The following is a 24,815-nucleotide window of genomic DNA, read 5'->3' on the forward strand; positions in this document are numbered from 1 at the left end:
CTTGCAAATATACAAGGGCTGCAGCCCAGACCTTACAGAAACTGATACAGGGAAAAGGCCGTTGAAAGGCCATCCCGGGACAATGGGCTCAAGGTAGAAACTACCAATATGTGGCACATTTGGTGGCGCTGATTTCCTTATTTTGGAAGGCCTACGTGCCTCGGACACTAACGACCATGGCTGACTGGGCCTCGCCCCGCCATCGAGGTGTCCACCACCAATTGGTTCAGATCGATCAGGGTGATTGAGGCCTGATCGATCTATTAGCCATCTACCTGGGACCGCTCAAAAGCTAGCAAAACCTGCACGGTGCTGCGCAGCCCATCATCCACTCACTTGACCACCGACGACAACGGTGGCATCTGCAACAGCCGAGGAGGGGACCATCCATGCCATCTACAGAGGGACCAGAGCTGGGGACACTGATGACCAGCAACAGACATCAGGCACTGCCAGACGGCGGATTCCAGATGAGGCCATATCTGCTCTGCACATGCCAGTCACCTGGAAGTTAAGTTGGTCTTTCATGTGTATCAGTTTAGAGTCCAACCTGTTTGTGTGTGTGATTGACTAATATTAACACTGTGTTTATTGAACTAGTATTATTGCATGCAGCTTGTGTGGTCATTTGTCCATTGTGTACGGGTTGGTTGGAGACACAAATCTGGCAACCCTGGTGCTATTTGGCTGGGAGTTACGATTGTTGCTCCAAAAGATCCCACAGGACAATATTGGGGATTCCGCCTATGCCCAACTTAGATAGGCAATCAACCCACGTAACAGTCAGTATCCCAAGTTAATCGAAGGAATATAAAGGCCCCTATTCTTGAGGATTATTCACAGATCAAACATAATCCACAGGTGTGAACTCCATATTGGCCAAATTACCGCATTTTGGAAGTGTGTACTAACTGCATGTGTACTTAACAAGGCTGAGTAGGGTCAACTCGGCAGATTTGCGGGCAGCTTCTGAGGGATTAGGGCCACAAGCCGTACCCGCTGTCCAATCAGTCATCTACCCCCTTGCTCCCTAACAGCAGTATGGCAGCTCGGACAACAGGTAAAGATGTAGAGGGGCGGAAGACAGGAGCAGAGAAGTTTCCCATATGGGAGAGGGTAGTACAGGGATATTTCTAAGGGAGAGGTTGGCACATGCGGTCAGACTTTCTCAGGCACTGAGACAGGCCCGGAGCGGTAGGGCACACTTGGTGGGAGGACGTGTGCAAAACGCACGGGAAACATCCACCAAACTATAATTAGCCACTGCCGACACCTACAGCATCATTGAGGTGAAGAGCCATCACCCCTCCTCCCACCCGGCAACTGCAAGGCCGCCACCTTAGCTGGGGGCAGTGCCCTTAACAGACATCTTTGGCAGCCACCCGGAGGTGAACCGATGAATGTGATTGACGTGACTCAGACTAACATAGCCGATCTAGCTCAGTCCCAACGCACAGACGATTCCCCAGGACAGATCCTAAACGGTGATTCCCAGCCCCCTACAAAACATGGGAGGACAGGCTGACTATACAGGGCGGATTCGTTTAAAGGACAGGAATGATGCGGTCCCTACCCAAGACCGAAACCAGCTCATATACCAATCTCATGACGGATACGGACACTAGGGCATGGAGATCACTACGGACCACCATTATGTTGGTGCCCAGAACTAAAGGAGGATGTCACTCATTACATTGAGGACTGCCTCAAGTGTGACCACAATATTCCCAATGTGGACGCCAGGTGGGGACATATAGGACACACCCATCCTGTGGAGGATCCCTGGACGAATCTCCATGTGAATTACATCGGCCCACTCCCACCATGCAGAAATAAATGGAAGGATGTATTGGTTATCATTGACACCTTCACAAAGCAATTCCCACCCGCAACGCAACTACCCCTCAACCACTCACACTTCCCAGTCCCCCTATCGGACATGGGACCACCCCAGACGGTTGGTCAGATTAGCTGAACGATTCGAGGACATGGTAACCCTGAACCCAATTAATGCAAGCAACTGGCGGATGCGTGTCTACCGACCAGGGTGGTAGATGATTCCATGGATTAATCTCCCATGGGGGAATTACAAGAACAACTGCGGAGCTCAGTATTCTGAGGTGTGTGGAGCACAAACATTCTGAGGTGTCCAGATGATGACAATTGGACCCCTCCCAATAAGCATGGTACACGATTTTTGACGGAACCTGCCCCATCATCTGTGCTCCATGGACATATGTCTTCTCTGTTCGTGCGTTGTTTCACCCTCTTCTCTCCATCCCTTCTTCTCCTCCCTGCATGCTATTTGTAATTCGAACTGTCCCTCGCTTCTCACTGATCAGCACTCACACTGAGCCTTCCTCAACTTCGGGTCAAGCTCCACCTGCAGACTCACATGATTCATGTCCAGCTTCGTGAAGGAACATCCTCCAGCCAATCTGACATAAAAATCCTCGACATGGGGCATTGGGTATTGGTCCAAATGCGAGATCCTGTTCATAGTGAGTTTGAAATCTCCGCAAAGGCTGTTAGTCTTGTCAGGCTTCATTTCCGGCACCACAGGCATGGCCCACTCCGCAAATTGCACTGGGTGTATGAACCCTAAATGTTGCAGGCGCCAAAGTTTTGCTTCGACCTTCATCAGCAGAGCATATCGAGCACAGAGAATATCGGAGCTGAGCCTCAGGATCCACGTAGATATGGATTTTGCCCCCCTTTGCCCAGACCATCCTGGTGTTTACCCAGCACATCATATTGACTGCCAGGCCCATCCGAAAGACCTACAAACAAATGAAACAAGGGATTCCCAACCAGCCACGCGGCAACAAATTTGATATTGGTCCCTGCACCACAACCAACTGGAGTTGAACTGATTGCTGCCCACCTGTTACCAGACCCACGGTGGTCCCCACGATTTTCAAAGGTTCCCCAGTTAGATTGCCAATCTTGCCTCAGTATCAGGAAGTATCAGCGATAGGATCCCTGTCAAAATGTACGGACGTCCAAAATGGAGATGGCTGCACCAATTTCCATCATCACATTTGCCCTCCTTTTTGTGAACAAGGAATATCCAGGTAATTTTCCACTTTAGTCGGTAGGTGTCAGTGTTGTGGCTGTACTAAAACAACTTGACTTAACGCACAGTTAGTTCTGGAGCACAAATGCTCTGCACTATCACCAGAATGGGCAGCATGGTAGCACAAGTGGCTAGCACTGTGGCTTCACAGCGCCAGGGTCCCAGCTTTGATTCTAGCTGGGTCACTGTCTGTGCAGAGTCTGCATGTTCTCCCCGTGTCTGCATGGGTTTCCTCTGGGTGCTCCGGTTTCCTCCTACAGTCCAAAGACATGCAGGTTAGGTGGATTGGCCATGATAAATTGCCCTTAGTGTCCACAAAGGATAGGAGGGGTTATTGGGTTCCAGGGATAGGGTGGAAGTGAGGGCTTAAGTGGGTCGGTGCAGACTCGATGGACCGAATGGCCTCCTTCTGCACTGTATGTTCTATGTTCCATGTTCTATACTGTTGGTGTCGCTCATTGCCTTAGCTGCATCCATTGCACTTGGTTGTTTATAGAAACCAGTTGGAATGAATCGAATTGGCTAACAACTGGTTTCAGAAGGAAATCAAGAAGGATCATTCATGCAAACAGTGGCAGAGGAATCAGAGCTGGATCTCAAGTGGCTCACTGGGTGCTTACTCATAACTCCAATGCCTAAATGAAATGTAAGTAGCTGGAGTATAGCAGCATGTGTTTCAAGCCTATTCTGTGGCATCCATGATGCATCAAGCTCTGGCAATCAAGTGTGCCTGGTTAATTTTCATTTGAAAAGTGATTTCAAGGTCGCCTTCATGATCAGAGCTCCAGAGTGTTCCTCCAGATTCCCCATCTAAGGACAGCACAGCACTCCACCAAACCACATCCTGCTTGTCATCGGTCATGAACTACCTCCCGTCATCATTCTCAATCTCCGACCTGCAGTTATGCTGCAGTGTATGTAAGTTGGGCTTTCAATGAGCCCAAAAATTAGAGTGCCTAAATTCCTCGGCCGAGGTTCCTACATCAGATGTAATTCCTTCCGTTGCAGTATCCTTGCATCAGCACAATGTCTCGACAGCAAGTTTGAATGAAATTCACCCTCTTTACTATTCTTCGAGTGAGGTGATTGCCCAACCAGATGGGCTGATTTCAAAATTCTTTCAGGTAGCTCAGTGATTAGCACTGTTGCTTCTCAGCATCAGGGACCCGGGTTCAATTCCCATTTGGCTCACTGTGCAGAGTCTGCACGTTCTGCGCAGGTTTCCTGTGGGCGCTCCAGTTTCCTTCCACAAGTCTGAAAGATGTGGGGCGAGATTCTCCGCAAATGCGGAGAATCGTAAAGGCTGCCGTGGGACAGGCCGTGACCCACAGCAGCCTTCACGCCCACTTCCAGGACCAATTCTCCCCCCCGGGTGGGGCTAGGAGCGCGGCCCCATGTGTCACGGCGGCGCAGCCTTGACGACGCACGTCAAACGCCACGCCGGCCGATAACGTCGGCCGCGCATGCGCAGATTGGACAATGCCAACCCGCGCATGCGCAGTTGGCGTCTTTTCCCTCAGCCGCCGCGCAAGATGTGGCGGCTTGATCTTGCGGGGTGGCGGAGAGAAAAGAGTGCGTCCGTTACGGACCACCGATCACGGGCCTATACCCCCGTTGACACGGCCGTGGTTCTGCCGTGCCAATCGGGCCCCCAGATGCCCCAAATGGGCATCTGGCGCCCGTTTCACGACGGCAGCCAGCAGGTGTGTTTGCTGCCGTGTTGAAACGGGAGTGAAGGCCCGGCCGCTCGACCCATCAGCCTCGGAGAATCGCCGCTCGCCGTAAACACCGGCGAGCGGCGATTCGTGGCGTGGGTCGGGCGTGGGGGGGGGAGAATAGCGGGACGGCGTGAAAAATGTTGGGAGGCCCTCCCGTTATTCTCCCACCCGGCGTGGGGGGTGGAGAATCGTGCCCGTGTTGTTAATGAATTGGACATTCTGAATTCTCCCTCTGTGTAGTAACGTATGATGAGGGGATTTTCACAGTAACGTCAATGCAGTGTTAATGTAAGCCTACTTGTGACACTAATAAAGATTATGAAGTGAAAGGCAGCAACTTTCCCTTTGGTGTCAAACATGTTTCCCATTATTGAGAAAAATCATTGTTTTTTTCTCAACTCCATTGTGCTCTGTACAACACTCTCAAGCTTTTACAGATCATGGGCTGGATTCCGCACCCCGACACCAGAATTTCATCTGGCGCTGGAGCGGAGAATCCATTTCTACGCATGGAATTGGGACCGGCGCCGGTTCTCCGAATACGCCGTGCATCCCTACCTGCGGCCATTGTCAGATGCCCCCGACCAGCCAAAGTCCCGATGGCGTTGATCTAACATGGTCGGGGGGGGGTGGGGGGGGGGGGGGGGGGGGGGGGGGTGGTTGGGGGGGGGGGGGGGGGGGGTGGCGATCGGAGGGCAGGGGTTGCCTCATACGGGACCGGGATATTTTTGGGCAGGCAGTCCGTGTCGGGTGCGAGGCCGATCGGGGGCATTATTTCCGCAGTCCTGCTCCGTGGTCTGAGTCCGCCATGGAGCACGGCGCAGCCGCTGGAGGCCGCTGCCGTGTGCATGCGCGGCTTTTAACCTGGAAGTGCGGGAATTGGGATCTGCAGTGGAGCTGGGAGTTTCATGTCGGGTCCCTGCTAGCCCCCTGCAGGGCTCTGAATCTGTGGCCTTTTGACGTGAAAGGCCACGGGCAGGATTCTCCCATAATCGACGGGGCGGGCCGTATCGGCACCAAAGAGTGGCATGAACCACTCCAGCGTCGGACCACCTGGAAGGTGTGGAATCCTCTGCCAGCGCTGGAGTGGATGGCGCCACACCAACCGGTGGCAAAGGGCTTCCGCCGGCCGGCGCGAGTTGCGGCATGCACAGGAGCACCAGTGTGTTCTGGTGCATGCGCCGAATCGCTGGCATGTTTCCTGCGCATGCGCAGGGGGTTTCTTGGCCGTGCCGGCCATCACGGAGCTTTACAGAGGCTGGCGCGGACGGAAAGAATGCCCCCATGGCACAGGCCTGCCCGCAGATCGGTGGGCCCCGATCGCGGGCCAGGCCACCGTCCCCCCCCCCCCGGGATCGGATCCCCCGGCGCCCCCCTGAGGACTCTGCAAGCCCCCCTAAAAGCCAAGTCCTGCCTGTACGGACCTTGTCCAATCCACGCCGGCGGGTCTGACCAGAAACGGGCAGCTGCTCGGCCCATCAGGGCCTGGAGAATCGGCGGGAGGCCCACTGCCAATGGCCCCCGACTGGCGCGGCGCGATTCCCACCCCCACCCAAAAACCGGCGCCGGAGTATTTGGCAGCCGGCATCGGAGTGGCGGGTTAGGATTCATGCCGCCCCCGGTGATTCTCCGACCTGGCGGGCAGTCGGAGAATCCCACCCCACAGTTTTCACGACTGCGTGGGGCCATAGTCCCTGAAACAGAGAATACAGCCCCACATCACTGGCTGCTAGAGAAATTTACTCAATTAATGCATTCTCTGAATTTTATTGAGTAAGAGCTGAATTACCAAACAGGCTCAATAACTGACACATGCCTACTGTTTCAGCAAGAAATAATTGACCTAACTGGCATTAGTTCCTGTTCTTCAGTAAGCAGGGTGATATAATCAAGCTATCAACAAATAGAAAATTTGAACTGTCCATATTGATAGTAGAAAAGCCTATCAGCATGAATAAGAGTTGATCTAGCCATTCAGGAAGCAACAATCCAGTGATCAATACTTATCGAAATTCCTGTCAAGAGTTGCTATGCAACATTAATGACTTTTAGTGCATTTATACAGTGAATTGTGTACTTTTCTAAAACATAAGGGGCTGGATTCTCCATTATTGAGAATGTGTCCCCACGTCAGCATACAAACGGAGAAGTTTTACTCCTAAAATTCCTGCAAAAAAGTTGAACGAATTCCATGCCCTGTTGGGGGCTAGCAGGGACCCGGAGTGAATCTTGCAGCTTTTGCTGCAGATATGGGCCCTCGTACTTCCGGGTCAGAAGCTGCTCATGCGCACAGCGGCTGCGCCGTGCACCATGGTGGACCCAGACCAGGATTGCTGGGCGGGCCTCTGGCAATGGCCGCCTGCAGTGTGGAGTACTCCGAGGTGACGCTGATTTTCGGTGGCCAGAGAATCGTCAAACTGGCGCCGGGTCCGATTACAGCGTCAAACATGCCCGGGCGCCGGCCATGATTTTGGCGTTGGGCTACGGAGAATCCAGCCCAAGATTTGTTGAAAAACTGCATTCATTTCATCTTTGCTTGAGAAAGTGAGGAGTGTGATTCAGACAAAATATTCCTCAGTGTCATTTTGGACGAGTTTTGCAGTGAGTTTCCATAGGCTTTTTGGGTGAGATGCAGACTAGTATTAACTCACACTTCCTTTTTTTGGGCTTTGGGAAGTTTCTTCCTGGTCTTGCCCACACTTAGAAATATTTTCTATGGGGAGCTGCACTCGCTGGCAAAATCAGCTCCTCAGAGATTGGGTCGCCATTTCAAAAGGGTGTCAAATCTCTAAGTGAGCTTGAGGGCCTTGCACCCCCCCCACCCACGGGCAATGCCACCCACTGCTACACATGGGCATTACCCCCCCCAAGTGAAGACACCCCACTGTGGGGTCGCTGAGGCACCCCTATTTACAAGCCACCTATCCCCCCTTTTGGACCTCCAGGTTCATGACCCTCCTTCACTCCCTAACCTTTGCGAGACCCCTTTATAACCCACCTTTCAACCCTCACCCTTCATAAACCCCCTCAACCGACATTTCATGGGCATGGCCCCCCACAGGCCCCGAACCGTGGCAGTGCCAATCTGGCACCCAGACACCCTGGAGAAATCAACCTGGCATAATTTTCTGGATCAACCCAGTGAAGGTGTGATCCAGATCATGCTTGACGCTGTAAGTCGTATGACACGTTTGGTCTGACGCCTGGTACAAAGCCCGATTTGGGCCTCTCCTGGGATTAACCTATTGTGCCTGATGTTGTGTTCGCTGAAGCATGCCCGAGGAGTCTTGGGTGTGTTTCCACTGATTTGGAATAGTCTTTCAGTGTTCACGCTCCAAGCTCTTGTTATATAGAATGATTACTTGGCAATGCCGATATGTCTAGAGGAGAGGAGAAAGCTGGAGTAATAATAAAACCGTCAGTCGAGAGCCACTAGCAATTTCACTAGCAATGGTAAGGAGAGCTGTGTATAGTCTTGGTCATCCTGTTATAGGAAGAATAGGGTGCAAAAAAAGACTTATAAAAAATAAACCAACATCAAGATGTGCGAGCTTTCAAGAAAGGAGAAAATTGGCCTTTGACCATGGAAATGGAGATCGTAGGGATGAGGTTGGAATCTAAGGATCTTAAAATGTTTAATGTTAGCTTCACAGCAACTCAAAGATCATAGTGAAAGAATGTGACGCTGGGTTTAACATTATGCTTTGATATTTTATAGGTGGTAGCAAATGGGCAGACTGCTTTAATCATGGCCAGATTCAAATAGTGATTTACTGTCACTCATTTTCCACAAACTCATAAAGTCAAACTGGCCCAGCTGCCACTAAATGTAAAATCAACAAAGAAGGTGCACTGACTTGCAAGATAAAATTGGACCTGATTTCACCGAATGTATAATGTCAACGAGGCACAGAGAGTCGATTTTGGGGAGCAATTTCATGCACTCCAAGCATGCATGAAAGACTGCCAACTTGATATTTTGTCAGGTTGTTGTTCACGAGTCTATCAGCCACCTAAAGCAGGCAGTAGATTTATTTCATTTGCAAATATGGTAGTGATGTGTTGATGTTGCTTTTGGGTTGGTCCGTGGTGAAGATTATAAAAAGTAAATGCTGGATATTCACAGCAGTCAGCAGCCATTTGTAACAAGATAAGTTAATATTTCACAAATATACACACCATCAGAACCCAATTCTAACGGCTGCGGGAAGCAGTGGGTAGGGCTAATATCATCAGACTAATAATTCAGAGGACCAGACTAATGTTCTGGGGCCACGGGTTCGCTCCCACCACAGTAGCGGATGAAAAGTAAAATCCTCAGCACCATTTTCCAAACCACATTGGACACATGTTGGTGCCAGAGGATTAGAGGTCTGCTGGCAAAAGTATCTTTGATTAAAAAGGAAATGAGGGATAGACTGAACAATTACAGGCCAGTCGGCCTGACCTCGGTTGTAGGCAAATTATTGGAATTAATTCTGACAGGATAAATTATTATTGCTTAATCAAGGGGAGTCAACATGGATTTGTTAAGTGAAGGACGAGGAAGTATCAAAGACTATTGATAAGAATAGTACAGTTGACATGGTCTACATGAATTTTAACAGGGCTTTTGCCAAGTTGCCTGTTATAACCTGCACCGGTCTTACAGGGTCGGGATGATTGACTACCCCGTGAACCTTGCAGAATACAAGCTCCCCTGATAAGGGGGCGGGGGACACTTAACAATACTTGGCTTTGTATAAATAAAGTCGGCCAGGTGGGCACCAACTAGAGAAGACCAAGTGGGGAACTGCTGAAGCTGTATATAATAGTATGTAAAATAAAGTAAGAGTTTGTTTCAACTTATTTGGTGTGGACTCTTCGTTACCCCTTACAATACTGGTGATGAGGAGAAAAGCTGCACAGCTATCGATGCTGCTGAGCCACCTCCTCACACCTCTTAGATACAGGTTGGAAATTTGCTATCATTATGCCTCTTTTTGGACATTTGGATGTGTTTGATGCCAAACTGGATGATTGGAATCAGTACACACAGAGGATGTGTTACTTTTTCCAGGCCAATATCACAGAGAATGACCGCCTGGTAGTCATCCTGCTAACTGCCTATGGTGAGCATAGGTTCAGAGAGATACAGAGCCTTACCTACCCAGCGGCCCCAGACACTAGAACTTCCGATCACTTTGTGGATTTAGTGGACTAACATTTTATCCCAACCCCGTCTGTTATAGTACAACAGTATCAGTTTAATACCATCCAATGGATGCCAGGTGAATCCGTCACAGAATTTCTGTCAAAAGTACGTAAAATCGTAGATATCTGTGAATATGGCGCCGCCACCCTATCTGAAATTCTACGTAAAAGCTTGGTTTGCGACATTAACAATGCCGCCTATCAGAAGAAACTGCTAGCCGATCCTTCCCTGACCTTGCAACAGGCCATCCAAATTACGCTGTCCCAGGAAAGCGCAGGAGGAGGGGTGCAAGAGAGACAGGGAGTAGAAGTGAATGCCTTAGTGTATGCCCCCTCCCGCCAAGTGGCCTCTCCCTGAATTACCATCTTTTCTTGGACCAAAAGCCATAACAGTCTGACCCAGTGGCCGAAGGAAGCATCTTCCCAATGGGAGACCTACCCGGGGTCCGCAGACGGGGAGTCAGTTCGATGTGGGGCTTCTGGTCACTGACACAGGTGTGAACGCAGGCCATGAGTGAACCAGCTGTCCAAACAGCCCGATAGAGGCAGACATCAGCCCAGGGCCCATTCTCACCATTTAGTGAGCCAGACAAGGAAGACAAAGAAGCATGCAGTTGAATTGGTTGGCAGCCCCACCGAGCGATCCCCATTAAAGTTGCATTGCAGGTGAATGGGTACTTGCTTGCTATGGAATTGGACACAAGCGCAGTGGTCTCCGTAGTCAGATAAAAGACATTTGATCACATTAAACCGCGGATTCAGACCCTGGGTGGAATTCTCTGTCCCGCCAGCCCTATTTCCCGGTGCGGCGCGTCCCCACCAGCCGCGGAACTCCAGTCCTGCAGCTGGCCAATGGGGTTTCCCATTGTGGCCATCCCACGCCGTTGGGAAACCCTCAATCGTGTGCACGCTGCCAGCGAAGAGGAGGATCCCGTCGATGAAGAATATCGCAGCTTGAATTTGACGGACACCTCGGCTAGCTTTGCACCGACACATGAGAACCGTTAGATATCGCAGGTGATTTATGGGTGCCAGTCTGTGTGCTGGTGTGGTAAAGGGCCACGCGCCTAGTCTTTTGGCCTGTGACAGGTTGTGCCCTCTATAGCTGCACTGACAGCGCATCTTCCAGATAGGTTTTGATGGTTTTGTCGAGATGTTAGGAAAATATCCCGAAGTGTTGCAACCCTGATTAGGGACAATAAAAGAGGACATTGCCCGCATACAGGTTGACCCGTAAGCCCCATCCCAATATTTCAGGACATGCTCAATTCCCTATGCCTTGTCAGAAAAGGTGGTGACAGAGCTCAGTCGGTTGGAATCTTTGGGTATCATTCGGCCCGTCCAATTTGCTGATTGGACAGTGCCGATGCTATTGGGAATGAAGCTGGGCAAAACAGTTTGTTTATTCAGGATCTACAAATTGCCAGTATACCCAGTTGCCCAGTTGGACCGCTACTCTAATCCCCGCAAAGAGAAAATCTACGCAAAGTTTTTGGGCAGGCATTCATTCACAAAGCTCAATATGAGCCACGTCTATTTGCAGCTTGAGTTGGATCCTGCCTCCCGCAAATATGTCACCATCAATACCCAAAGGGGCTTATATGAGTAAACGTGACTGCCTTCCAGAGTTTCCTCTGCCTGTGCTATTTTCCAGCGTATCATGGAGAACATCCTGACACGTATGGCTGTTTATTTAGAGGACGTGCTGGTGGTCACGGATGCCCCTGAGCAAGAACACTTGGACAACCTGGAGGCTGTGTTAAAGCAGTTCTCTGAGGCTGGTGTCCTATTACGAAGAGCAAAATGCATATATCATGCAACTGGGTGGACTGCGAAGGTTTGCACTCTGTCATGGAGAAGGTGTGAGCCATTCAGCAGGCCCCACCCTGAGGCACTCCTCAGAACTTGGCCCCGTTAACTATTACAGAAAGTTTCTCTCGAACATTGTTGACTCCCTTACACCTTCTCCTGAAGAGAATTCACATATGAGCATGGGGCAAGTTGCAGGAAACAGCTTTTCAGTGGGTGATTAAGCAGTTGTCATCTTCCGGGTTTCTGATGCATTATGATCCCATCAAACCCTTGCTCATCATGAGCAATGCTTTACCCTATGGTACTGGGGCCGTCCTGTCCCGCAAAATGGAGAATGGCAGAAAACGGCTGTTGCTTTCGCCTCCAGTACATTGGGTGCAGCGGAAAGGAATTACGCACAAATCAAGAAGGAACGTCTGGCGGTGGTCTTCGTGGTGGAACATTTGCACCAATACGTTTGTGGCCGCCACTTCACACTCATTACGGATCATAAGCCTTTGCTTGGGCTTTTCAAGGAGGAGAAAGCAATTCGGCCATTGGTTCTGCGTGAATCCAGTGATGGGCCTTGTTACTTGCTGCCTCGGCATATTCTTTTGAACAGATGCTGGAGACACAAATTGCGAATGCCGAAATGCTGAGCTGGTTGCATTTGTCAACTGGCCCCTTATTGACCCCCAGGAGGGTCGAAGTAGTCGCGGCTCTACATTTATGGGACTCTTTAGCTGTTATGGCATCGCGGATCCGTGCGTGGACCCAGACGGACCCGATCCTATGAAAAGTTCAGCAGATAGTCTGATAGGGTGGGCAACATTGACAGCTTCCAGTCGAGTTGAGTGCATTTTCCTTCAAGCTGTCTGAGTTCAGTGTAGAGGATGGTATCCTGGTGTGAGGTATGCGCGTAGTTATCCCAGACAAAGGGCAGTATGGTGATATGCACATGCACAGTAATGTATATAGTAATCGATATGACCTCCGGCCAGCAGGCGGCAATAGAGATCCACCATGTGACTCCAGAGATCCGACAGTTGGTAGTAAGTTGCATCAATGGTCCCTGCTTCAAGAACTATGAGTGGGCTGAGTTAAGCCGTTGTTATGACTTTAAGCACATTACTTCAAGTCCTTTATATGCTCAGTCGAACAGGAAGGCAAAAAACGGCATGCACATTGTGAAACAACTGCTGAAAAAAGCCATTGTCAGCCAGAAAGAAAGGCATCTGGCACTTCTGAGCCATCATTCTGTACCATTTATCAATGGGCTGTCACCAGCACAGCTGCTGATTAATAGGCAGCTATGAATAGCCCTGTCTTCCATTACAACTGACCCTGTGGATTGAGGACTGGAGAGGAAACTGCTTCTTCATAAAAGGAGGAAGAAAGAACTCGATCACAGATTTGCAAGGAAGCTCCAGCAGTGCATCCACTTGACATGGTGAGACTGGAGGAAGCCAATGGAAATGGGTGGTCAAAGCATGCAACTGTACTGCAACAGGCAGGTCCACATTCGTATCTCATCATCACTGAGGATGGTCACTCATACAGAAAAATCAAACAGCTCTGTTGAAAGATCAACGTCCCCTTGTTTTGAGTCCAACAGAAGAGTTGGTATGTAATCCCAAAACACTGAAAGAGGATACAGATGACCAACCAGAACCAGCATTCAGAGAAACATCCACAGCAACAAATATAGAACAAGCAGGAACGCCAACAATAAATGAAGGTGGAACACAATCGCCTATTCAGCCATTGCTCAGGAGATTAACCAGACTATGTTGTAAACTTGAGAGACTGAACTTGTAGTGAACTGTGTTCAGATGCATGTTTGAAATTGTTATGTATTTCATGTTTGGTAGAGCACAGATATATTTGCATATGTTACATGTTTGAAATTGTTATGCATATCATGTTTGGTGAAGCAGTTACATTTGTAAACATTAACACCAAAGGAAGGGAGTGATATGCATATGCACAGTAATGTATATAGTTATCTGTATGACCTCCAACCAGCAGGTGGCAATAGAGATCCACCATGTGACTGCAGAGATCCGACAGTTAGTAGTAAGTCATATCAGAGGGCAGTCGCATTAGAAGTAACTCCAGGAGAATTCACTTACCGTTACAGAAGTCGTGGTACACATTGGTACCAACGACGTAGGTAGGAAAAGGGGTGTGGATGTGATAAACGAGTTTAGGGAGTTAGGCTGGAAGTTAAAAGCCAGGACAGACAGAGTTGTCATCTCTGGTTTGTTGCCGGTGCCACATGATAGCGTGGCTAAGAATAGGGAGAGAGTGCAGTTGAACTGCAGGAATGGTGTAGGAGGGAGGGCTTCAGATATTTGGATAATTGGAGCGCATTCTGGGGAGGGTGGCACCTGTACAAGCAGGACAGGTTGCATCCAAACCAGAGGGGCACCAATATCCGGGGAGGGAGGTTTTCTAGTACTCTTCGGGAAGGTTTAAACTAATTTGGCAGGGGAATGGGAACTGGACTTGTAGTCCAGCAACTAAGGTAGCCGATGTTCAGGACGTCAAAGCGTGTAGTGAGGCAGTGGGGAAGGTAACACTGACAAAGGAGAGTACTTGCAGGCAAGGAGATAGGTTGAAGTGTGTATACTTCAACGCAAGAAGCATCGGGAATAAGGTGCGTGAATTTAAGGCATGGATCGGTACTTGGGGCTACGATGTGGTGGCCATTACAGAAACTTGGATAGAAGAGGGGCAGAAATGGTTGTTGGAGGTTCCTGGTTATAGATGTTTCAATAAGATTAGGGAGGGTGGTAAAAGAGGTGGGGGGTTTGATGCGCTATCAATCGTACTAAAGACTCGAATGGGTACAATAGAGGCTTTATTACAGTTAGATGTTTATCCTTCGACTGCAGCAGGTAGAATGGCTGCTCATGAGAAGTCATGCATATTAATACGGCTCCTTGTGGGCGGAGCTAGCTGGCAGGGGCTACCGGCGAACCTGTAGTATAGGTACTACTGTACATTCCCTAATATAGGCACACACACAATTACACATTGGATCACCACATTCACCCCCTGTTAAAAATGAGTCTGGCGGGGGTGGTGTGTAACGATATACAGAATTGTGAATTATTAACAGAGGGGAGGGAAAAAAAATGTGTCCATCTTGTGACCCGGTGCCCGTCAGAGGTTAAGTCTGTCCAGTGGTCTGACGGTTCGCTGGGAGCGACATAACAGTGGTGGCGATGTCTGTACAGGCGGTGGCGGCGTCGACGGCGTCCGTGCTGGCGGTGTTGGTGCTGGCCAGTGGCTGGGTGACTCCGGGTGTGTGCCGAAATCTTCCTCATCCTCTAGCGTGGCAGGGGAAAGAGGGATGGACCTGGTGGGGCTGGTGCTGGGAGCGCAGGTGGTGTGTGGGTGGGGAGGTGTGTGGGAGTGGGAGTGGCACCTGAGAGAGCCAGGTCCCTGAGCGAGACCGTATCCTGGCGGACGTCGGGGAACTCCACGGAGGCATACTGGGGGTTTGCGTGGAACAGGCGTACCCTGTCCACCAAGGGGTCCGCCTTGTGGAGTCGGACATGCCTCCGCAGTAGAACCGGTCCTGGAGCTGCGAGCCAAGTCGGGAGTGACACCCCGGATGTGGACTTCCTAGGGAAGTTAAAGACACGTTCATGGGCTGTGTTATTCGTGGCAGTGCACAGTAGCGACCGGATGGAGTGCAGTGCATCCGGGAGGACCTGCTGCCAGCAAGCGGCTGGGAGGTTCCTGGACCGTAGGGCCTGCTGGACGGCCCTCCATACCGTCCCGTTCTCCCTCTCTACCTGCCCGTTTCCCCGGGGGTTGGAGCTGGTCGTCCTGCTGGAGGAGATACCCCTGCTGAGCAGGAACTTACGCAGCTCATCGCTCATGAATGAGGAACCCCTGTCGCTGTGGATATAGTCGGGGAAATCGAACAGAGCGAATATGGAGTCGAAGGCCTTGATGACGGTGGCAGACGTCATATCCCGGCATGGGATGGCGAATGGGAACCTGGAGAATTCATCAACCACACTAAGGATATATGTGTTGTGGTCGGTGGAGGGGAGGGGCCCTTTGAAATCCACACTGAGGCGTTCAAAGGGGCGGGACGCTTTCACCAGGCGCGCGCGGTCTGGCCGGTAGAAGTGCGGCTTGCACTCTGCACAGGCCTGGCAGTCTCTGGTGACTGTCTGTACTTCCTCGATGTAGTAGGGCAGATTGCGGGCTTTGACGAGGTGGTACAACCGAGTGATCCCCGGATGGCAAAGGCTGTCGTGCAGGGCACGGAGCTGGTCTACTTGTGCGCTGGCACATGTATCTCGGGAGAGGGCACCTGGGGGCTCGTTGAGCTTGCCGGGGCGATACAAGATCTCGTAATTATAGGTGGAGAGATCGATTCTCCACCTCAAGATTTTTATCATTTTTGATCTTGCCCCGCTGTGTGTTGTTGAACATGAAGGCTACCGACCGCTGGTCAGTGATGAGAGTGAATCTCCTGCCGGCCAGGTAATGCCTCCAGTGCCGCACCGCTTCAACGATTGCCTGGGCCTCCTTTTCAACAGACGAATGTCGAATTTCGGAGGCATGGAGGGTGCGGGAAAAGAATGCCATGGGTCTGCCTGCCTGGTTTAGAGTGGCGGCAAGGGCGACATCTGAAGCATCGCTCTCTACTTGAAAAGGCAGTGTCTCGTCTACTGCGTGCATCCCGGCCTTGGCTATGTTTGCTCTAATACGGGCGAAGGCATGTTGTGCCTCGGCCGTGAGGGGAAATTGAGTGGACTGTATCAGTGGGTGGGCCTTGTCCGTGTATTGTGGGACACACTGGGCGTAGTAGGAGAAGAACCCCAGGCAGCGTTTGAGGGCCTTGGGGCAGTAGGGAAGGGGGAGCTCCATGAGGGGGCGCATGCGGTCGGGATCGGGCCACAGGAGTCCGTTTTGGACTACGTAGCCGAGGATGGCCAAGCGGTTAGTGCTGAACACGCATTTCTCCTTGTTGTAAGTGAGGTTGAGGAGAGATGCGGTGTGGAGAAATTTGGCAAGGTTGGCGTCGTGGTCCTGCTGGTCATGGCCGCAGATGGTGACATTATCTAAGTACGGAAACGTGGCCCGCAGTCCGTTTCTCTTTGGAATACCGAGACCCCGTTAGTGACGCTGAAGGGAACCCTAAGAAATTGATAGAGGTGACCATCTGCCTCGAAGGCAATGTATGGACGGTCCGATTTGCGGATGGGGAGCTGGTGGTATGCGGATTTAAGGTCAATCGTTGAGAAGACCCGGTAGTGTGCAACCTGATTGACTATATCAGATATGCGAGGGAGGGGGGTACGCGTCGAGCTGCGTGTACCGATTGATGGTCTGGCTGTAGTACACGACCATCCTGTGTTTTTCCCCAGTTTTAACCACTACCACTTGGGCTCTCCAGGGGCTATTGCTGGCCTCGATGATACCCTCCCGAAGCAGCTGCTGGACCTCGGACCTGATGAAGGCCTTGTCCTGAGCACTGTACCGTCTGCTCCTGGTGGCGATGGGCGTGCAATCCACAGTCAGATTGGCAAAGAGGGAGGGAGGGTCAACCTTGAGGGTCGTGAGGCCACAAACCGTGAGTGGGGGTAGGGGCCCGCCGAATTTGAGGGTGAGACTCTGGAGGTTACATTGAAAATCCAGGCCCAGTAATAGTGTAGCACAGAGATTGGGGAGAACGTACAGGTGGAAACCGCTGAATTCAATGCCTTGCATGTTGAGGTTGACCACACAGAAACCTCGGTACAGGACAGAGTGGGATCCGGCAGCAGGGAGATCCGCTGGTTGGCAGGATGGACCACGAGGGAGCAGCGCCTTACCGTGTCCGGGTGGATGAAGCTATCGGTGCTCCCGGAGTCTAGTAGGCAGGAGGTCGCGTGGCCGTTGTTTAGCACCATCGTCGAAGCGGTGGCCAGGTTGTGAGGACAGGACTGATCCAGCGTCATGGAGGCAAGCAGCGGGCGGTCGTCCGATGAGGAGCGGCAGTGACCCGGGGCCAGCGATCCAGTCCTGAGGGGGAGACAAAATGACGGCGATGGCGACGTCCGAAGGACCTGTGGGGGAGTAGATGGCGGCGCCCATGCAGCGCACGTTGCGGGCACGGGGCAAGATGGCGGCGCCCACTGGCCGCACGTGGACCAGGGGGAGAAGATGGCGGCGCCCATGGTGCACACATTGTGGGGGCGGCGCAAGATGGCGGCACCCACGGGCCACATGTGGACCTGGGGTGAGAAGATAGTGGCGCCCACTGGTCGCACGTTGCCCCGGTAGCAGAGGATGGCGGCGCCCATTGTACGATCAGCTGGGGGAAGGGAGCGAAATCGGGCGCGATAGCGGCAACTGCGCGGGCCTGGCACACCACTGCAAAGTGGCCCTTCTTACCGCTGGATTTGCAGGTGGTGGCGCGGGCTGGGCAGCGCTGGTGGGGGTGCTTCTGTTGGCCGCAGAAGTAGCAGCGGGGACCCCCAGAGTGCGCGGTGCGGCGGGCAGCGCAGGCATATTGCGCAGGGGTGGCCCCAGTCGGGGGGGTCGGTTGCAGGGTCCACGAGGGATAGGATGGGTGAGCCGCGCGGCGAGCGGGGTAGGACTGGACATTACGAGAAGCGACCGTCATGGAGAGCTCTAAAGCCTTCGTCTCCATTAGGTCGAGCGCGGCCCCTTCCAGCAGTCGTTGCCGGATGGGGCCGATGCAATCCCCGTCACGAATGCATGTGGAGAGTGGAATGTTCTGTGGCCTTGACGGCCTGGAAGCTGCAGTCCCATATGAGAGGGATAAGGGCCCGCCAGAAGTCTTCAATCGACTCACCAGGTAGTTGTACGCGAGTGGCGTTCGTCTTCTGGACGTAGTTTTCTTTAAGGAGTTCCATGGCGCCTGCATAATTCGGCGCGTCCTGTATCAGCGGGAACATGCTGGAGCTCAACCTTGAGTAGAGAACCTGGATTTTCTGAGCTTCCGTCGGCTCGGGGGACGCTGAGTTGATATAGGCCTCAAAGCAAGCCAGCCAGTGATTAAAGTCCTTTCTGGTGTTTGGCGAGTGTGGATCCAGCTGCAAGCGATCTGGTTTGATCCTGATGTCCATGATGCGAAAAATCTAACTGTAATAAATTGATGCGTTATCAATCGTACTAAAGACTCGAATGGGTACAATAGAGGCTTTATTACAGTTAGATGTTTATCCTCCGACTGCAGCTGGTAAAATGGCTGCTCAGGAGAAGTCATACATAAGGGGCAGCACGGTAGCATTGTGGATAGCATAATTGCTTCACAGCTCCAGGGTCCCAGATTCGATTCCAGCTTGGGTCACTGTCTGTGCGGAGTCTGCACATCCTCCCCGTGTGTGCGTGGGTTTCCTCCGGGTGCTCCGGTTTCCTCCCACAGTCCAAAGATGTGCAGGTTAGATGGATTGGCCATGATAAATTGCCCTTAGTGTCCAAAATTGCCCTTAGTGTTGGGTGGGGTTATGGGGATAGGGTGGAGGTGTTGACCTTGGGTAGGTGCTCTTTCCAAGAGCCGGTGCAGACTCGATGGGCCAAATGGCATCCTTCTGCACTGTAAATTCTATGATAATCAAAATTCTATGATATTTATACGGCTCCTTGTGGGCAGAGCTAGCCAGCAGGGGCTACCGGCGAACCTGTAGTATATGTACTACTGTACATCCCCTAATATTGGCACACACACAATTACACAGTGGATCACCACAGGGTTTGCATTATTAATTAGAGATAGTATAACAGCTGCAGAAAGGCAGTTCGAGGAGGATCTGCCTAATGAGGTACTATGGGTTGAGGTCAGATATAGGAAATTGCAGTCATCTTGTTGGGAGTTTTCTATCGGCCCCCCAGTAGCAGCAGAGATGTGGAGGAACAGATTGGGAAACAGATTTTGGAATGGTGCAGAAGTCACAGGGTAGTAGTCATGGGTGACTTCAACTTCCCAAATAGTGGGTGGAAACTCTTTCAATAAAATAGTTTGGATGGGGTGGTGTTTGTGCAGTGTGTCCAGGAAGCTTTGCTAACACAGTATGTAGATTGTCTGACCAGAGGGGAGGCCATATTGGATTTGATGCTTGGTAATGAACCAGGGCAAGTGATAGATTTGTTCGTGGGGGAGCATTTTGGAGGTAGTGACCACAATTCTGTGACTTTCACTTTAGTAATGGAGAGGGATAGGTGCGTGAAATAGGGCAAGGTTTACAATTGGGGGAAGGGTAAATACAATGCTGTCAGACAAGAATTGAAGTGCATAAGTTGGGAACATAGGCTGTCAGGAAAGAACACAAGTGAAATGTGAAACTTGTTCAAGGAACAGATACTAAGTGTCCTTGTTATATATGTCCCTGTCAGGCAGGGAAGAGATGGTCGAGTGAGGGAACCATGGTTGACAAGAGAGATTGAATGTCTTGTTAAGGGGAAGAAGGATACTTATGTAAGGCTGAGGAAACAAGGTTCAGACAGGGAGCTTGAGGGATACAAGATAGCCAAGAGGGAACTGTAGAAAGGGATTAGGAGAGCTAAGAGAGGGCATGAAAAATCTTTGATGGGTTGAATCAAGGAAAACCCCAAGGCCTTTTACACATATGTGAGAAATATGAGAATTACTAGAGCGAGGGTGGGTCCGGTCAAGGACAGTAGTGGGAGATTGTGTATTGAGTCAGAAGAGATCGGAGAGGTCTTGAACGAGTACTTTTATTCAGTATTTATAAATAAGAGGGGCCATATTGTTGGAGAGGACAGTGTGAAACAGACTGGTCAGCTCAAGGAGATACTTTTTAGGAAGGAAGATATGTTGGGCATTTTGAAAAACTTGAGGATAGACAAGTCCCCCGGGCCTGACGGGATATATCCAAGGATTCTATGGAAAGCAAGAGATGAAATTGCACAACCGTTGGCAATGATCTTTTCATCCTCACTGTCAGCAGGGGTGGTACCAGGGGATTGGAGAGTGGCGAATATCGTGCCCCTGTTCAAAAAAGGGAATAGGGATAACCCTGGGAATTACAGGCCAGTTAGTCTTACTTTGGTGGTAGGCAAAGTAATGGAAAGGGTACTGAGGGATAGGATTTCTGAGCATCTGGAAAGACACTGCTTGATTAGGGATAGTCAGCACGGATTTGTCAGGGGTAGGTCTTGCCTCACAAGTCTTATTGAATTCTTTGAGGAGGTGACCAAGCACGTGGATGAAGGTAAAGCAGTGGATGTGATGTACATGGATTTTAGTAAGGCATTTGATAAGGTTCACCATGGTAGGCTTATGCAGAAAGTTAGGAGGCATGGGATAGTGGGGAATTTGGCCAGTTGGATAACGAGCTGGCTAACCGATAAAAGTCAGAGAGTGGTGGTGGATGCCAAATATTCAGCCTGGAGCCCAGTTACCAGTGGTGTACCATAGGGATCAGTTCTGGGTCTTCTGCTGTTTGTGATTTTCATTAATGACTTGGATGAGGGAGTTGAAGGGTGGGTCAGTAAATTTGCAGATGATACGAAGATTGGTGGAGTTGTGGATAGTGAGGAGGGCTATTGTCAGCTGCAAAGAGACATAAATAGGATGCAGAGCTGGGCTGAGAAGTGGCAGATGGAGTTTAACCATGAAAGTGTGAGGTTGTCCATTTTGGAAGGACAAACATGAATGCGGAATACAGGGTTAACGATAGGGTTCTTGTCAATGTGGAGAAGCAGAGAGATCTTGGGGTCTATGTTCATTGATCTTTGAAAGTTGCTACTCAAGTGGATAGAGCTGTGAAGAAGTCCTATGGTGTGCTAGTGTTCATTAGCAAAGGTATTGAATTTAAGAGCTGTGAGGTGATGATGCAGCTGTTGAAAACCTTGGTAAGGCCACATTTGGAGTACAGTGTGCAGTTCTGGTCGCCTCATTTTAGGAAGGATGTGGAAGCTTTGGAAAAGGTGCAAAGGAGATTTACCAGGATGTTGCCTGGATTAGAGAGTAGATCTTACGAGGAAAGATCGGGCAGCACGGTAGCAATAGGGCAGCACGGTAGCATGGTGGTTAGCATAAATGCTTCACAGCTCCAGGGTCCCAGGTTCTGTTCCCGGCTGGGTCACTGTCTGTGTGGAGTCTGCACGTCCTCCCCGTGTGTGCGTGGGTTTCCTCCGGGTGCTCCGGTTTCCTCCCACAGTCCAAAGATGTGCGGGTTAGGTGGATTGGCCATGCTAAATTGCCCGTAGTGTCCTAAAAAGTAAGGTTAAGGGTGGGGGTTGTTTGGTTACGGATACCGGGTGGATACGTGGGTTTGAGTAGGGTGATCATTGCTCGGCACAACATTGAGGGCCGGAGGGCCTGTTCTGTGCTGTACTGTTCTATGAAAGGTTGAGGGTGCTCGGCCTTTTCTCATTAGAACGGAGAAGGATGAGGGGCGACTTGATCGAGGTTTATAAGATACTCAGGGGAATAGATAGAATAGACAGTCAGAGACTTTTTCCCCGGGTGGAACAAACCATTACAAGCGGACATAAATTTAAGGTGAATGATGGAAGATATAGGGGGGATGTCAGAGGTAGGTTCTTTACCCAGAGAGTAGTGGGGGCATGGAATGCACTGGCTATGGAGGTAGCTGAGTCGGAAACATTAGGGAACTTCAAGTGGCTATTGGATAGGTACATGGATTACGGTAGGATGATGGGGTTTAGATTACTTTGTTCTTTATCTTGGACAAAAGTTCGGCGTAACATCGTGGGCTGCTGAGCATGTTCTGTGCTGTATTTTTCTATGTTCTATGTTCTATGTTACTGTTTGTATTATAGTTCTTTAGTTATGTTACCACATGTTTGTTTTCTCAATAAATTATCTCACTAGTAAAGAACTAGATGTTCTGTGTCCACCTTTACAATGGCTACAACACAGAACATAACAGGCAGGAGTTGATGTTAAATAACCTCCACAACGATCATCCAGGCAAGTGCAAGATGGAAATGCTGGAGTGCAATTACGTATGGTGGCCGGGCCTCAACATGGATGTTGAGAAGATGGCCCAACAATGCTCCGTTTGCCAAGAGCATCAGAATATCCCGCCGGCTGCGCCCCAGCATCATTAGGAATGGCCAGGCCAGCCATGGGCGTGATTACCTGCCACTTTACCGGTCCATTTCAGTGGTCAATGTTCTTTTTGTTGATTGATGCCCATTTGAAGTGGCTCAAAGTTCACAAGATGACGGGAACCATGTCTCGGGTGACTATTGAGAAGTTGCATATGATGCCTTCAGACCTTCCATCCTGGACTTCGAAGTCTAAGAGTGTGAGTTGAGTACTAGTTGCCAGTAGTTCATGAAGTTAGTCGAAGATTTTTCTTTTTTTTAACCTTCTTCTTCTTCGGAGTTATCTTTAGTTGTTCGGATCTTCAAAGAATCTTATTTTCTAAGTAGCTCTTCAGTCCTGGTGGCATGTTACATTTTGGTGCTTGGCCGCTATGAATTATGCACAGTAAAATGTGGCGTTCTTGACTAGTTAAAGTATTTTATTATCAAACTACAGCATGGTAAAGATAACTATAAGAAATATATTGCAAACTACTAATACTGATAAATTATCCTAGAGCTAGTGCAAGTATGACTATCCATTAACATGATTAACTCACAACTCCTGGAGGTACAGAGGCACATGGTAGATTTACTGTGCCACTTGCTGGTCGGAGGTCATTTACATCATTTTATACATGATTTCTTATGCATTTGATCATAGTCTCCGATGGGGAACCCTCAGCTCCACAACCTCCGGAATTGCAGCCAGCACATCATTCGTGTCGCAAGTCGCGTTCATCTTCGAGATACATGCCACCCAATGCAGCACGTCGGATGCACAATGGCCAGCCAGATGCTAGAAGGGTTCAGCAACCTCCTTCACCATAGTTTTCTGAAGATCCTTCGGACTTTGGTGTGGGAGAGGAACGTTGTAACCTGCATGGATCTTAAGGGGAGGGATGATTAACTACCCCATGGATCTTGCAGAATATGATCTACCCTGATAAGGGGGTGATGGACCTTTAACAATACCTGGCTTTATATTAATAGAGTTGACCAGTAAGGCACCAACTAGAGAAGACCCAATAGGAGACTGTATGTCATTGTTTGTAAATAAAGTAAGTTTTTGTTTAGACTCGGTATGGACTCTTCATTACCCCTTACAAAAGTTCCCCATGGCAGACTGGTTAAAAGAGGCCCTTGGGATCCAGGGAAATGTAGCAAGCTGGATACAAAATTGGTTCAGTGACAGAAAACAAAAAGTAATTGCTGATGACTGGTTGGCTGTTTCCAGTAGGGTTCCACAGGGCTCAGCGCTAAATCTCCTGTTTGACGGTGTACATGTTAATGATTTTGACATAAATGTAAAGGGAATGATCAAGAAATTTGCAGATCACACAGGAATAGCAGAAAGGATTTGTGTAGACAGCAGGAGGTTATCAATGGACCGGTCAGTTGGGCAGAAAAGTGGCAAATGGAATTCAATCCAAAAAAGTGTGATGCATCTGGCGAAGTCAAAGAAGGCAAAGCATTACAAAATAAATGGGAGAATACTGGAGGAAGAGAGAGAACTTGGAGTAAATGTCCAAAGATTCCTGAAGGGGGAAAGGTCAATAAGGTGGTTAAGAAGACATATGGGCTAGGATTCTCCCTTCTGGGGACTTAGTCCCCACGCCAGCGGGAAACCGGCGCCAACCATTCCAGTGTCCCCGAATGTGCGGAGAATTCGCAACCCGGAGAGGATGGCGCCATTCAAGCTGGTGACAAAGAGTTTGCGCATACGCCCAAGTGCCATCGTGATCTCACACATGCGCGGAACCGCCGGTGTGGTTCCCCGCATGCGCAGACCGGCTGGCTTTGTTGGGCGCATGCATGGGGGTTCTCTTCTCTGCGCCGGCCAGCGCGGAAGAAAGAAGTGCCCTCACGGAACAGGCCTGCCCAAAGATCGGTGGGCCCCGATCGCGGGCCAGGCCACCATGAGGACCCCCCCTCCCCGGGTCGCATCCCTCCTCGCCCCCCCCCCCCCCCCCCCCCCCCCC

The sequence above is a fragment of the Scyliorhinus canicula genome, chromosome 7 (genome assembly GCF_902713615.1).
Source record: "Scyliorhinus canicula chromosome 7, sScyCan1.1, whole genome shotgun sequence".
Taxonomy (NCBI): domain Eukaryota; kingdom Metazoa; phylum Chordata; class Chondrichthyes; order Carcharhiniformes; family Scyliorhinidae; genus Scyliorhinus; species Scyliorhinus canicula.